This window comes from Glossina fuscipes, unplaced genomic scaffold (assembly GCF_014805625.2).
Source record: "Glossina fuscipes isolate IAEA_lab_2018 unplaced genomic scaffold, Yale_Gfus_2 1, whole genome shotgun sequence".
NCBI classification, from domain to species: domain Eukaryota; kingdom Metazoa; phylum Arthropoda; class Insecta; order Diptera; family Glossinidae; genus Glossina; species Glossina fuscipes.
The window spans coordinates 36,309,273-36,322,414 of record NW_023998415.1 but is presented as its reverse complement, the minus strand read 5'-3'; the positions used below and the strand labels follow the sequence as shown (position 1 = coordinate 36,322,414).

The 13,142-nt window shown below is 32.7% G+C and overlaps 1 protein-coding gene across 1 annotated transcript in view; it reads right to left on the bottom strand.

Annotated features, from left to right (window-relative positions):
• LOC119645119 (frizzled-2-like) overlaps positions 1 to 10,198 on the bottom strand; it is a 220,597-nt gene extending 210,399 nt beyond the window's left edge. The window contains exon 1 of the mRNA XM_038045049.1: positions 9,526 to 10,198. The gene's annotated coding sequence lies outside the window, so the exon portion shown is untranslated. The remainder of the gene's footprint in view (positions 1 to 9,525) is intronic.
• Between the last annotated feature and the right edge of the window lie 2,944 nt (positions 10,199 to 13,142).

Sequence of the window (13,142 nt, the reverse complement as noted above, 5' to 3'; positions counted from 1 at the left end):
AGTATTTTTTCTTCTAGTAGTTGTCGTAAAATATCCATCTCTTATCCTAACCTAATCACAATTCGCCTTTGTAAAGAAGGCGTTCTGTGCTGCTTACAAGTGAAAACCGTTTTTCAAACTCTCTGTCGGCTTTTGAATCATTTCTATGGATTTCAGTCGTACGGAAACTACTTGTCGAGTCACGGCCAATGATTCTGCAAGGTCCACTTGCTTTGCATTGCGGTCTTCATCAGGTAATTTTCCCTACATTTTGACTTTGAATTTTTTTTTTGCTGTCCACAGCAAGATTTGTCTTCAAGGGTGTAATCCCCGCTTCTTTGTTAAACGTCGGAACCATTCCCTCCATAGTTTAGCAGTTTTGTAATAGTCCATGCAATCAAAAAGCGGTTTTTGTATGAAACTCACAGCGATACGTAGTCAATAGTGTTGACAGATGTCTAAACTCTCTGAAGCCACCGCAAGTAGCCGCCACTATGAAGTATATTCATAGTAGCCAGAGTCATTTTTTGAAAACGAGTCGAAGATAAATTGTTCTTCCAATACATAGGAAATATACTAAGCCTCGCTTCGCAAATTAATTATAGAATAATTGATTGTCTCTTCAAAATGTGACATCTGTGATTTCTTTTGCGTATTGTTTTAGACCCCAACTACGAGATTTTCAATTTTTACATCTTTCACAGATGAAGTTCTTACCGACATTTTACCATGGTCCGATCGCATTTCTCGAAACCTCTTCTCTGTTTATCTCATCGCAAAATTGTGTTGGAAAATATGAGAATAACGGTCGCAAATGTCCAAAAAGCTGACGCATTCGTCAGAACAATTAAAATCGTCAATATCATACATCATACTTCTCCGAGTCGCTTTCCGCTCATGAGGGCGGCTTTTCGTTGCCCTTGGGACCAGTTAATGAAGCATTTTAATTTGAAATGGCAAGAGGAAGCTGTTCGCATCGCTGACCAGACCACGCGACAACGCGTACCATGCTTTTCATGCAGTTATGCTGGAGTAGATTGGCGCCTTCACTTAAAGAATTATCAATAATTGTGTTAATATTTATCGGCGGCCATTACGCGGACAATATGCTACGTACAGGGGATGTATTCACATGTACTCATACATTACTCGACTAACTCAATATATGATTTTGTAATAGTCTCGGCTGACGCATATAAATAATATTCATCAGTCAGTCTCGCGCTAAAGTTCTTTGATAAAATTTAAATAAAATTTCTCGCAACGACGCGAATCTTTTTTGAATTCATCCAAGATTCAATGAAAGCAATTGAAATTAATAATAATTAAATGGCAAATTAATAGATACTAACGTAATAAAATAATATGAAGGCGATTTAAAATTAATGCCATAAAATGAAACGAAGGAAAGACCAAAAAAGTCGATGACAATGATGAAGGGATGATACAATGCATTTAAGAGAAAACTTGTGTACGACAATTTTTTTTTTTTTTTTTTTTTTTTTTTGAAAACATAAACACAAACACAATGAAAATTAAGCAATATAAACAATAAAAAGAACAAGAGCAAAAAATATTGCTATAGCATACCACAGAAAAGTAATTGCTAAACGATGTACGGCAAGACAATGGTTGTATTATCAAATCAAAAAGGGATTTCTTTACCTTTCTTATCCCTATGACAAGATTGGACAATATTGGGAAAGAAAGCCATAAGGAGGAGGAATGAAAACAACAAACAAAAATAATCTCGAAACAGAAAAAGAACAGGAAAAAAGGAAAAGAAAGGAAAGGAAATTTCATTATGACGTAAATGGGCCAACAGTATATACCATCATAAATATTGTAAACGGGAAGGATATGGGAATAATGATGATTGCTATGGGTTTTCCTTTTCTCTTAAATAAATACTGCCAACTCCTGCTGAGTAAGTAGCCAGTTATTTATTGGCTTTGCATGTTTAGACCGAAATTTGGGTTAAAATATTTCTTAATGTACGCAAAAACAAAACGAAAAAAAAAAAAAAAAAACAGAAAATGCGATAGCATGTGCTCGAATAATTCGCAAAGTTTCCGAATACATAATACACACATCAAAGCAAGTAGGAAACCAATAACAATTAAAATGTAATTTATTTAGATAGGATAGGAACAATAACTTACTTAAGTGCTATGCTAAAACTCGCACAAATAATGAGTTAGAGCATAAGCTGTCAAAATAGGTTAAACTACGATTTGGTCCTTATTTCTCAGAAAATCACATATTCTTTTTCATACCCTACAGCACTTGTGTAGGGTATATTGAAAAATCACATATTCTTTTCATACCTTAGACCTACACCTATGGTGTAGAATAGATTTGGACGCATGTATGCAACACCCAGAAGGACTTGATACACACTCATCTTTTATTATATCAACGATCGATTCAGAATCATTTTCCGAATCGATCTAAGCTTGTTTGTCCATCTAACGTCTTTTCATGTATTATTTTTGTGCTCAACTTACATGTCAACCTACGCAATTTTTGAAATCTTTTAATGAAACTTAATACATTGGACGAACAATATTCATAGTTGGTCGGATCGGACCACTTTTGCGACTTTTTTTTAAAAGATAATAAACCTACATAAATAAATAATGACTTACACGCTCTGCGCCAGTCACTGCCCCAATGAAATTTCGATTACCTGAGATGAAACTTGCCCAGACAACTTGCCCACAGGTGACGGTGAACTTTCGGGCTGACATAAAACTGGAAGCACCTATGAAAACATAGCTCAAAGCCACCAAATACTGCTGAACGATTGATAATGAGTCCAGATTTAGGCCTGAGAACGGTCCGTCTGTTCGCCTCGTTCTCTTGTATCCAACCTACAGATTGAAATATTTAACATATTTTGGCCCAAAGGGAATTACTCTTGAAAATGGTTCAGGTCGAACATATTTTTCGACCAATCTCTATATAAAGCCTTTTGTTTTTTTTTGAAAAGTTGTAATGTAAATACCTGTAGGATGATGTAGGGCATTTCATGGTAGATCCTGGCCCACTATAGGTAAAAAAAAAAAAAATGAAAATTGGTTCACGTCTAAATTTGTGCTGGCGTGGTCGACTTTTCCCACTTTTGAGCATGAATGATAGGATCCTTCATTCTTCGGCCTTCTATTTTTCGTAATTTACGACTAGCAATTGGAAACTAATAAGTTTTCGCCTTGAGAAAGAGAAATGTGAGGGCGTGCACGTTGAGCGATTTGGCCCATTTTCACTATCGTCCTAAGTGCAAGAATTTTCAACTCGATATCTTAATTTTTCACAAGGACATGGAAAGCGGCAACAATGCACATCCAAACAGACACACAGAATCAGCATTTGCTGCTAATGTCGAGTATATGCGGTTTATAGGGTCTTTCAAGCTCCCTTTTGGGTGTTGTGAGTATTATGGCGAAAAGAGAAATATTTTAACTGTCAATCTATGTCGAATTTTGGTACTCATTCAGTACAGAGGTACCTGCGACCTAAACTTACATACTTAAGCAATTCAAACTGCTTCTAATGAAGTTCGTATTCGGATTGGCCATATCCAATTATGAATTGCTGATCTGAGCCCATTCGATAGTCTTCTTTTTTTCCACGTATGCTATAGTTTCTCTATCGCAAATATCAAAAGCGAAGCTTTGCATTAATTGGAATTTAAAATTTTTATCCAGTAACCTAAAGAGAATTTCATATTTTCTTTCATATTATTATTAACGTGTTATGAAAAGAATTATATGGAAAAAGAAACGTGACCAAATGGAGAAGAAACGAAACTGAAGTGATTGCGGTGCTGCCAGCTGGGTCTGTTGATAAAAAATATTTATTTAAAATGAAATTTCGCATTAAAAATATCATCGGAAAGCGATTACTATACTTTTAAATTTGCCAAAAATTATATTAAAAAACACGTACCGACCAAATATAAATATCTGCATGTGTTTGTATGCCTATCTATAGTCATATATATGTTATGAAAAAAGGGTGAATTTTAATAAGAAATATGTGCAATAACAGCATTTCCAACAGGAATGATGCCTCCGTCCAAAAAAAAAAAAAAAAAAAAAAAACCCTGAAGACACTATTATTACATTAGAAAAAAAAACCAAATTTTATATGAAATCGAAAAAGAAAAATTACGTATCCTATTAGCATTGAAGCTGGCGGGGAAGTGTACACATGTACATGTAAATGTATAAATAAATAAATAAATGAAAATATGGAAAGAAAAAGTAAAGGAAGGAAGAGCCAAAAAATGAAATGTGCTTACATTAAATATGAAGCAGAAGAATAGGGTAAAATATGGGAAAAAAAAGTGAACCATAGACCTAAACTTCGCTGATGAAATTTGATTTTTCCTTCTATGAAAACACTTTCGCCAGTTGAATTGCTTTTGTTGTTTGTATTGTTGCTGTTGCTGTTGCTCTTGCTGTTGATGTTGCTGTTGTTGTTAAAGATTTCTCTACATATGTGAAATATCTGAATTAAGGGTGGTTGTGTGTTACAGTGCACATTACAATGAGTTTGTTGTGTGCAAAGACGAGAACGGCGACAACAACGACAGCGATGATGATGATGATGATGATGATGATGATGATGAGGACTATGATGATGAAAAATCTCATGTGACTTTAGCAATAAATAAATTCGTTTTTCCTTTTCTTTTTTTTTTTTCTTTTTTATTTTGTGCTTTTGTTACAACCTAAGGGTGTCTCTACGTTTTCCAATTGACAGTTGTTATCCTTCACAGAGAGGGTGGCGCGGCTAATACAGGCTGAAATTATTTTACCAAGAAAATGTTTCTTTTTAATATTAAAGAGTACAAGTTTTTACAAAAAGACAGGGTTGCATTTTAATATTCACTATTTCGAATGTATTTAGAAAATATTTAAAAAAAAAAAAGTCCACTTTTGGTCGAATTGAAATGTGCTAAACAGATATTGTTCTAAAAATTGCTTGCTATTCCTTATAATAGACTATGAGGATCCATTGGTGTTTGATGATTAGTTGATGGATGATCGAAGCAAGTCATTAGGAACTAATTCAATTTGGATGCATCATAGGTTTATATAAATACATGCGAGGACCGCTTTCGAGACAAAAATTTGAGAAACATACAAATTAAAAAAATCAATCTAATCTAATTAGCATCAATGCAAGCTTAGGGCAACACTCTTTTTAGCTATACGTCAAGCTGCAAATATGATAATCAAACTGATTAACTGAAAGTTCGCAGCTCAAGATGTTTTAAGATTGCTCCGCTTGTCAGGATTCTATTTGAAAAAGTCGATCAGATTTCGATCTATCTTTTGACGCACACATCGCGCATCGCACATCACACATTCGCACAAAAATTCACGTTATTCTAAAGAAGTAAAAGGTTAGCAGTTGTGTAGTTGCTTGCTACACTTTTTTCTTTTTTTTTTTTTTTTTTTCTTTTTTTCAATATTTGCTATAATCAACTTTTGTCGCGTGTCACTTTGTTTTTATTCAGGTGTGTTGACAAAACGCTTTTTGCTTTCTCTCTTTTGTTATGTCTTCCTTCTGGCAGTGTTTTGTTTATTTATCCTAAAGGACAGCAGAAGATGTCTGTTTATTTCGTTTGTTGGACTCTTTCTATACGAGCCGGGAAAAGAGGGTTGCTTTGGTTTTATTTTTTCCCCTAACACGACAACAAACGCCATAATGGCAGCCACAAAATGTAGCGGCAGTAACAACAACAACAACAACAACAATAATAATAACAGCAGCAGCAGCAGCAGGAGCAGCAGCAGCCATCATATCAGCAATAGCTACTGCAATTACACATAAAAAAAAAAAAAAAAGACAACAATCGTTTCACACATTCTTTTACTACAATACTTATATAGATAGATGGGGCTAACTGAGGCAGTCAAACACATGTATAGGAGTCAAAATCAAGAGCGGAGAGTAAATGAAGGAAAAAAAAAGACAGTAACACTAATAGCAGCAGACAAACTCAATTAGACTACAGGGAATTGAATTCACGTTTCACTAGCAATGGATTTTACATCAATTCCATCATGTATGCGTAAAGGAGCGAAAACAGTGCGGAGGCACAATAACGTTTGGCAATCATTTGGATCTATTGTATTGACAGAAGTTTTCTATTTATTACAGACTTTGCGTCAGTATCAAAGTGAAAGTGAAAGTTGAGCATGAAGAAAATCTCTTCCAGACTAACACTTGGACAATATGTGTATGGAATTCATCAGACAATGTCCGTAGTTTGCGAATAATATAGAGAAACACTGTCGAATGCTGACAAATCAATTAACATTACAATGCAGTGTTTCTTGTTTTTTTTTTTTCTTTTTGTCTTTTTTTTTTTTTTATTGGTAAACACAAAGTCATGCTTGAGATTAGAACGCTGCGAACAGGTTGAGTGATTTGCTGATATAAATGACCAGATCGTAATATAATCGAAATAATTTCACTGCAATAGTATTGGTATCGGGAAAAATAATTTCATATAAAATTTTTTTATTTTTTTTTATTTTATTTTCTTTCTCAATAAATCTGCATTACCAACATAAAACTATTAAAACTTGTGAAAGGAACGAAATATCAGCCTGAACAATGAACGCGACGGCAAAGCTCGGTCACTATTTTACACAGCTCAAGCTGACCATGCATGATTTGGGCTTAAAAGTGCATTTGGCAAGTTTTACTTTGCCATATAAATTTTTCCATCGGGAATGCCAACCGGACCGACAAACGGAGATAACTAAAGCAAATCAGAACTGTAAACGGATCTAGATCATGTACGTTTCGTAAGGGTGCCGATACGGATTTGCTACTGTTGTGTGTGTGTGTGTGTGTGTATACTCTCATCCCTTGCTTAAAGGGAGAATATCAATTTTTTAAAAGAGATTACAAACATGACATGAAATCTATATATTTGCTGCTGTTGAGTTACACATGAAACAAACAATTATAAACACATGAAAATTTCCTTCAACAGTACGAACAATACTTTTATATCTACAATGTACTGCTCTTCGCATACAATCCATAACAACGTTAGATTACAAGTCGAGGATCCGTGTTCATGTCTCTGTCTCTGTCTCTTTCCTACCAAAAATTTGAAACATGCATTGTTGGCGTAAGTGCACAGATATCGTTTACTCATGAACGTACCCAGAGTAGGCAAAATATTTTGTTCTCAAAATTTCAGTCCGATATCTCCCATTAATTACAGGCTACGATAACGGAAATCAATCGGAAATTTAGCACAAACCTGTTACAACTGTGTAACTATGTATGTAAAGTAACGGCATAATAATGGATTAAATCGACAAACTGATATATTTTATCTATATGTCGGGCCTTAATATATAGAGCAGCTTTATATTGTCGATATCCAAAATTTCTTCGTACAGTGGTTTTTGGTTTCGTTTATAAAATAAATTTTTTTTCCTCTCTTTTGAAATATAGTCGATCCAATGAAATAGTACAATATCTTCTTTCCTTTATCCTCTTGTTCACTAAAATTAGCTTAATTTTTTACCCACGAAGCATTCAATATTCATGTTTGTACTTTGCGGTGCTCTAAGCTTGGGCGGTTATATGTAACACCCAGAAGGATAAAAGATAGACCCATCTTTTATATTAACGATCGGTCCAGAGTCACTTTCTAAATCAATTTAATCTTGTCCGTCCTTCTTGCTTTGTCGTGTTGAACTAATCCGCAATTTTTGAGATGATTCGGCTCGCACCACGTTATTTGATTACTTTTGAAAAGTCGTTATATGAATATTTGTAGGGTGACGTGTTCGGCGGTTGTCCACTATAATGTCTTTAGTTCTTAATATATGAAAAAAGTTTGATTTATTGCTTCAATAAGAAGTGAGAAATAATGTCAAATAACAATCCTTTAGGGACCATTCGATATCGGAGTTTCTGGAAATCATTTCAATATCAGTCAAATTTATCACATAACAATTCAATTCTTTAACCTTTCAATTCGCGCGATCGATCTATATCAGGATATCAGGATCTACTTTCTCATTATCAGCGAGAGAAAGGATGCTAACGTCATCAGGGCAAGAATCGCATCAAACGATAGCTTTTACGGAATGCACAAAAATTTGGCGCAGAAGTAATTTATCGATTGCCTTCACACCAAAAGCCATAATTTTCTTTATGTACTAAGATAGGTTGAAAGGATGACGAACAAGCATAACTTTCAATAATAAAATTTGTCAACCTTATCGAACTCAGTGAATAAAGGCCCAAGAATCTTGATCGCCCATTTTGAAAAATGCCTTACAAATGGGCAGACAGTAAAAGTCGTCTCCACCTTCTCCGCCTCTTCTACATATAACCAAATATGCAGTCAAACTGATTATTCAAAGGTTTAATAGCAAATAAAGTTAATTAGTATGTAAAGTAATTCAAAATCAGGATACTTGCGCTATTCAGAAAGAACGCGACATTTTTCATTTAATATGTTAATATATTACTAGGATAGGATTAGATGTATATATGTATATATATCCAACTGTTATCCTTTCGAATGAGTAAATTGATGTGAAAAATGACGCGATAACTATCCTTTTTTGAAGGTAATTTTCATGTATGAATGTCATTATACGGCAAAAAAAAAAAAAAAGAAAAAAAAAAGAAAAGCTTATAAAGTAAAATGGTTTTACGTTCTCCTTTAGCATATTTCTTATTTATTTTGTTCATAAGCACAGAGTACTTGGGAAATAATTGTCCAAACAAATAGACGTGATGAAGCAAACAGAATAACTTTGAGAAGCAGCAGACTGTGGTACTACAAGTCAGTGTCACGACGTTGGCGCTGTCTGGTTAGTTAGCACAGACAATAACAGAGAGGGCAACAACATAAGCTCCAGCATTAGCAATAACAACAACAAAAACAATACCACTACGTAAAATATACAAAACACGAATACACATTAATAGAAATAATAAGAAAAGAGAAAATGTTAAAATAAACACACACACACACACACACACACACACACACACATGCATATATATATACACACACATGTGAAATATATGCATAAATATATATATATATATATATATATATATATAGATTCATATGCATATGCAATCATTCACAAAGAAAAGACGACACTTCACAATGATTATTTTCTTTTAAAAACAAAAATTTACGAGAACTTTTCTTAAATAGAAATTAAATATAAATTTTAGGCAAGAAAAATTACATATTTTTTCTTATTTTTTTTTTTAAATTTTTTTATTTTACATTAAAAAGCCAATTTTTTTTTATGTCTGCTATTCAAATATCATTCAGCGATGCATACGTACGTATGTGGAGAAAACATGTGAAACTTAATCTGTGTGCATAACGTGTATGTAACATCTAGAGTGTACTCTTTCGCTCTTACGCATAAAATTATTATATAAAAATGTTGTATTATTGTTGCTGTGTATTTTGTTTTGAATGAAATTTTTCTTTGTGTATTCTTTGTGCATTATTTTCTTACGACTTACGTTTTATTGCGTTTGTTTGTCGCTCAACGATATGCGTGTACGTGCGTGTAGTTGCGTATATATAAAGAGACGTTACTCACATAAATATAGCCTCTCTCTCTCTCATACTCCGCACAACACTCTACTAAGAATATTTTTATTCACTTTGCATAGTTTGCATAGATTCTTGTTAGATTTGTTTTGCTGCCACTACAAGCATTCACAAATCACAACAACTAGAAACAATTAACTTTTTGGGTAAAAAAATGTTTAAAAAACATTTTTAAATAATTTATTTTTTATTTAATTTAACTAGTTCAACTAAAACAATTTTGCGCTTTTGTATCATTCACTTTCTCTGATATACAATACCAGGCATTGTACATCAGCCGGTGGTTTTACTTGTAATAGTTGAAATTTTTCATAACTTCTTACTTTTATGCGACGCAAGAAACTACGGGATTTTGCTTTATTGGAAATTTTTTTTCGATTTTCGAGTATTTTTTTAATTTTTTTATTTATTTTTTTTTTTAAATTAATTAATTTAATATAAATTTTCTCTTCGAAGAAGGGTCCTTTACGCTTTGGCAACCGTACATTAACTTATCGGTTCCATCGGTTCCATTCCATTGTTGTCCGCAGACTGATTTATTAGACGCATATCACTTCTCATATAAGCATTTTGCTATCATTCAGTCGATTTTTTGTTTTTCCGTCTTTTTTATGCTCTAAGTTGAAAGGTTCTCATTACTTTGCCATTTCCACCAAAATATTTTATACAAATTTCCAGTTTTCCCCTAAAACGTATATCCGTTCCATCCGTTCTTTTCCGCTATTTTGCGTTAACTGCGTTAACTAAAATATGTAACTAAAAATATACATCGAAAATCAGTCAGTTGCAAAAAAAATAAATCAATTCTCAGAGTAAATATCAATCAATAGAGAATATATTCTCTCAACGTAAAATTTTACAAAAACAATGCCACCAATACGTGATTAAAACATGCCATGAAGAAATCTCTGAGAGAGTAAAACTAAACTAAAATGAATCGGTTGTCATCATAACATAAAATTGTCTGTAATAATATTGTGTATTTGTACACATTATTCTTTGTGTTCGGAGTGAGGGGATTATTTTGTTTTGTAAAAACACACATTATACTAAGAGAACGATTTGTTGAGCGAATATGAAAGAGAGACACACATTGTACGCCTGTCCACATGTTTCATTTTCACAAAATTTCTAGCACTTAAATGTCTTTAGCGAATGTATTAAAAGCTCAATCATATTATTTTACTACAACAATGTTGCCAAGTTTATGAAAATTTGCACAAACAAGCATGATTATTGCATGTTATAATTTTGAATCAAAAAGAGATGATTAACATGATACTTTTTATTCATTGGATAACTGATATTTTAATATCACATATAAATTTAAACAATTAACGAGATAATTTTTAACATCTACTTATACATAAACATGATTAAAATTAAAAATTGCTTTATTTAAACATACACATAAATATATATATATGTATATATATATATATGTTATATTAAATGTTTTTAATTAACATAACGTACCGTAATGTTCTCAATATTTGTTGTTATTTTTCTCCTTCTTGAGTGTCCGCCTTTTCAACTGTCACGGAAGAGAAGCAATAAATATTTTAAGATAGAAGATTGAAATATTTTACAAAGAAAATTAAATTTGCTGATAAACACGACAGATAAACATGTTAAAAAAGCAACAAACAACAACTTGAAAAAAATTCTGGTCGATATTATGTTGAAAAATGGCGCAAAAATGATTGCGATCAAGCGACTGAAATGTTCGTTATTATTAACAAAGAAAAAAGTATAAAAAAAAATGTTAAAAAATTTTATATATTCGCGATGTTGGACAATTTAAAATTTACTTCAAAGTTATTATAGCTTTCTTGCAATTAGCTAAATAAATGAATGATTTAACCAAAGCTGTAATTTCTTAGCGATTATCGTAAAATATGATAAATGAACATGGCAAAGATAGGAAAATTACATTTTGTTGAAATGTGCAGACAAAGAAAAAAAAAATCTATGTATATATTGAACTGCAACGAAATAATATCTCCTGCTTCGTATTGGAAAAGAAAAAACAAATAAAAATTGATCATATTCAAATTCAGCGTAATATCTGAAATTCAATTTCAAGTAGTTCCTCTTCATCTCTCTGCACTCTTCACATTTCATCATTCATCATTCATTTTATTCTATCAATTAATTTTGTTGTTGCGTTTGTTACACACAATACTCGAGAACGAACATTCTTGATCCGTATGACTCGTAAAGGTTTTGCACAAACAAAGTGCTACTTGCCCCTATAAAATGATATAGCATAAAATCTCTATTACACTTCGGACCAAACATTGCATTTAAAGAAATTGCATTTTCCGGTTAAGAAAGCAATTTAGGTAAGCGAAATTATTATTATTATTATTATTATTATGTTCTATTTTTCTGTAATTTAATAATTTGGTAGGATATCAAACGATTCACCTTCAATCGAATATAAATTCTCTCTTGTTATGCTTATGTGTTGGACATGCGTACACTTCTAATGCTCTTATTTACAAAAAACGAAAAAAAATTAAAAATAAAAAAATATAAAAAAAATACCAATGAAAAATAGTGAACAACTGCAAAAACATACATACGCATATATCGTTTACTGTGATTTAAATTGAAATTTAATTTTTACCGGCCTGGCCGGCATTAACTCTTATCCTTAGCATACACATATACTTTAACATGAACGCCTGCCTGTATACACACATGATAAATAGAAGATAAAGTGACACGTCATGTGTTTGCTTAATTTATGATATATTGGTTAAGAAGGATTTTTTCCTTTTTTCTTTTGCCTTTCTATTTTATTGTATGCCGTTTATGGTTAAACATTTATAATTGATTAGAAACAAAACGTCATCTTGATGGGAATCTTGATACACTTCATTCAGTAAGCAAAGAAGCTTCAAGTTACATTCAATTTTTCTATAATCCCATATATATGGAGAAAGATAAACATTTCAATGGCAGTGCGGGAGCAGTCATGATGCCTAATAACGCATAAAATATTCTTTAAGCGTGAATGGTTACTTATAAAAGTTACTGATGTGTGGCTCCGTTTAAATCCTGTGATAACATTTTAGAACAATTTCTTGCATGAAAATACTGTAGCTTTGCATTCCATTTGAAAGGCCCAAAAGTAGGCAATAAATACGTAGCTGTCTAAATGAAAGCGCTCAAAAATTGAGATGGAAACCTATAAATTTAATAGAACGACCATGAGCGGACCAAATGCGCAGCGTTAACAGTTAAAAAAACTGAAGGAAGGCAAATTTCAAAGAACTGCTTCCAGTATACAACATACAGATATACAGGCTTCTTCCACGCGAGATGTCATTTTAAAGTGAGAAGATACAAGTGTCCTTAGAATGATATTTGTTAAGTAAAAGCAAAACTTAATCTAAAAGCAAGCAAAACTGTCGCGTGCCTGGGGCTCCGAAGAATCAGGAGCATTATCCCTAATCCGACCTAGCATACACACACACACACACACACACACACACACACACACACACACACACACACA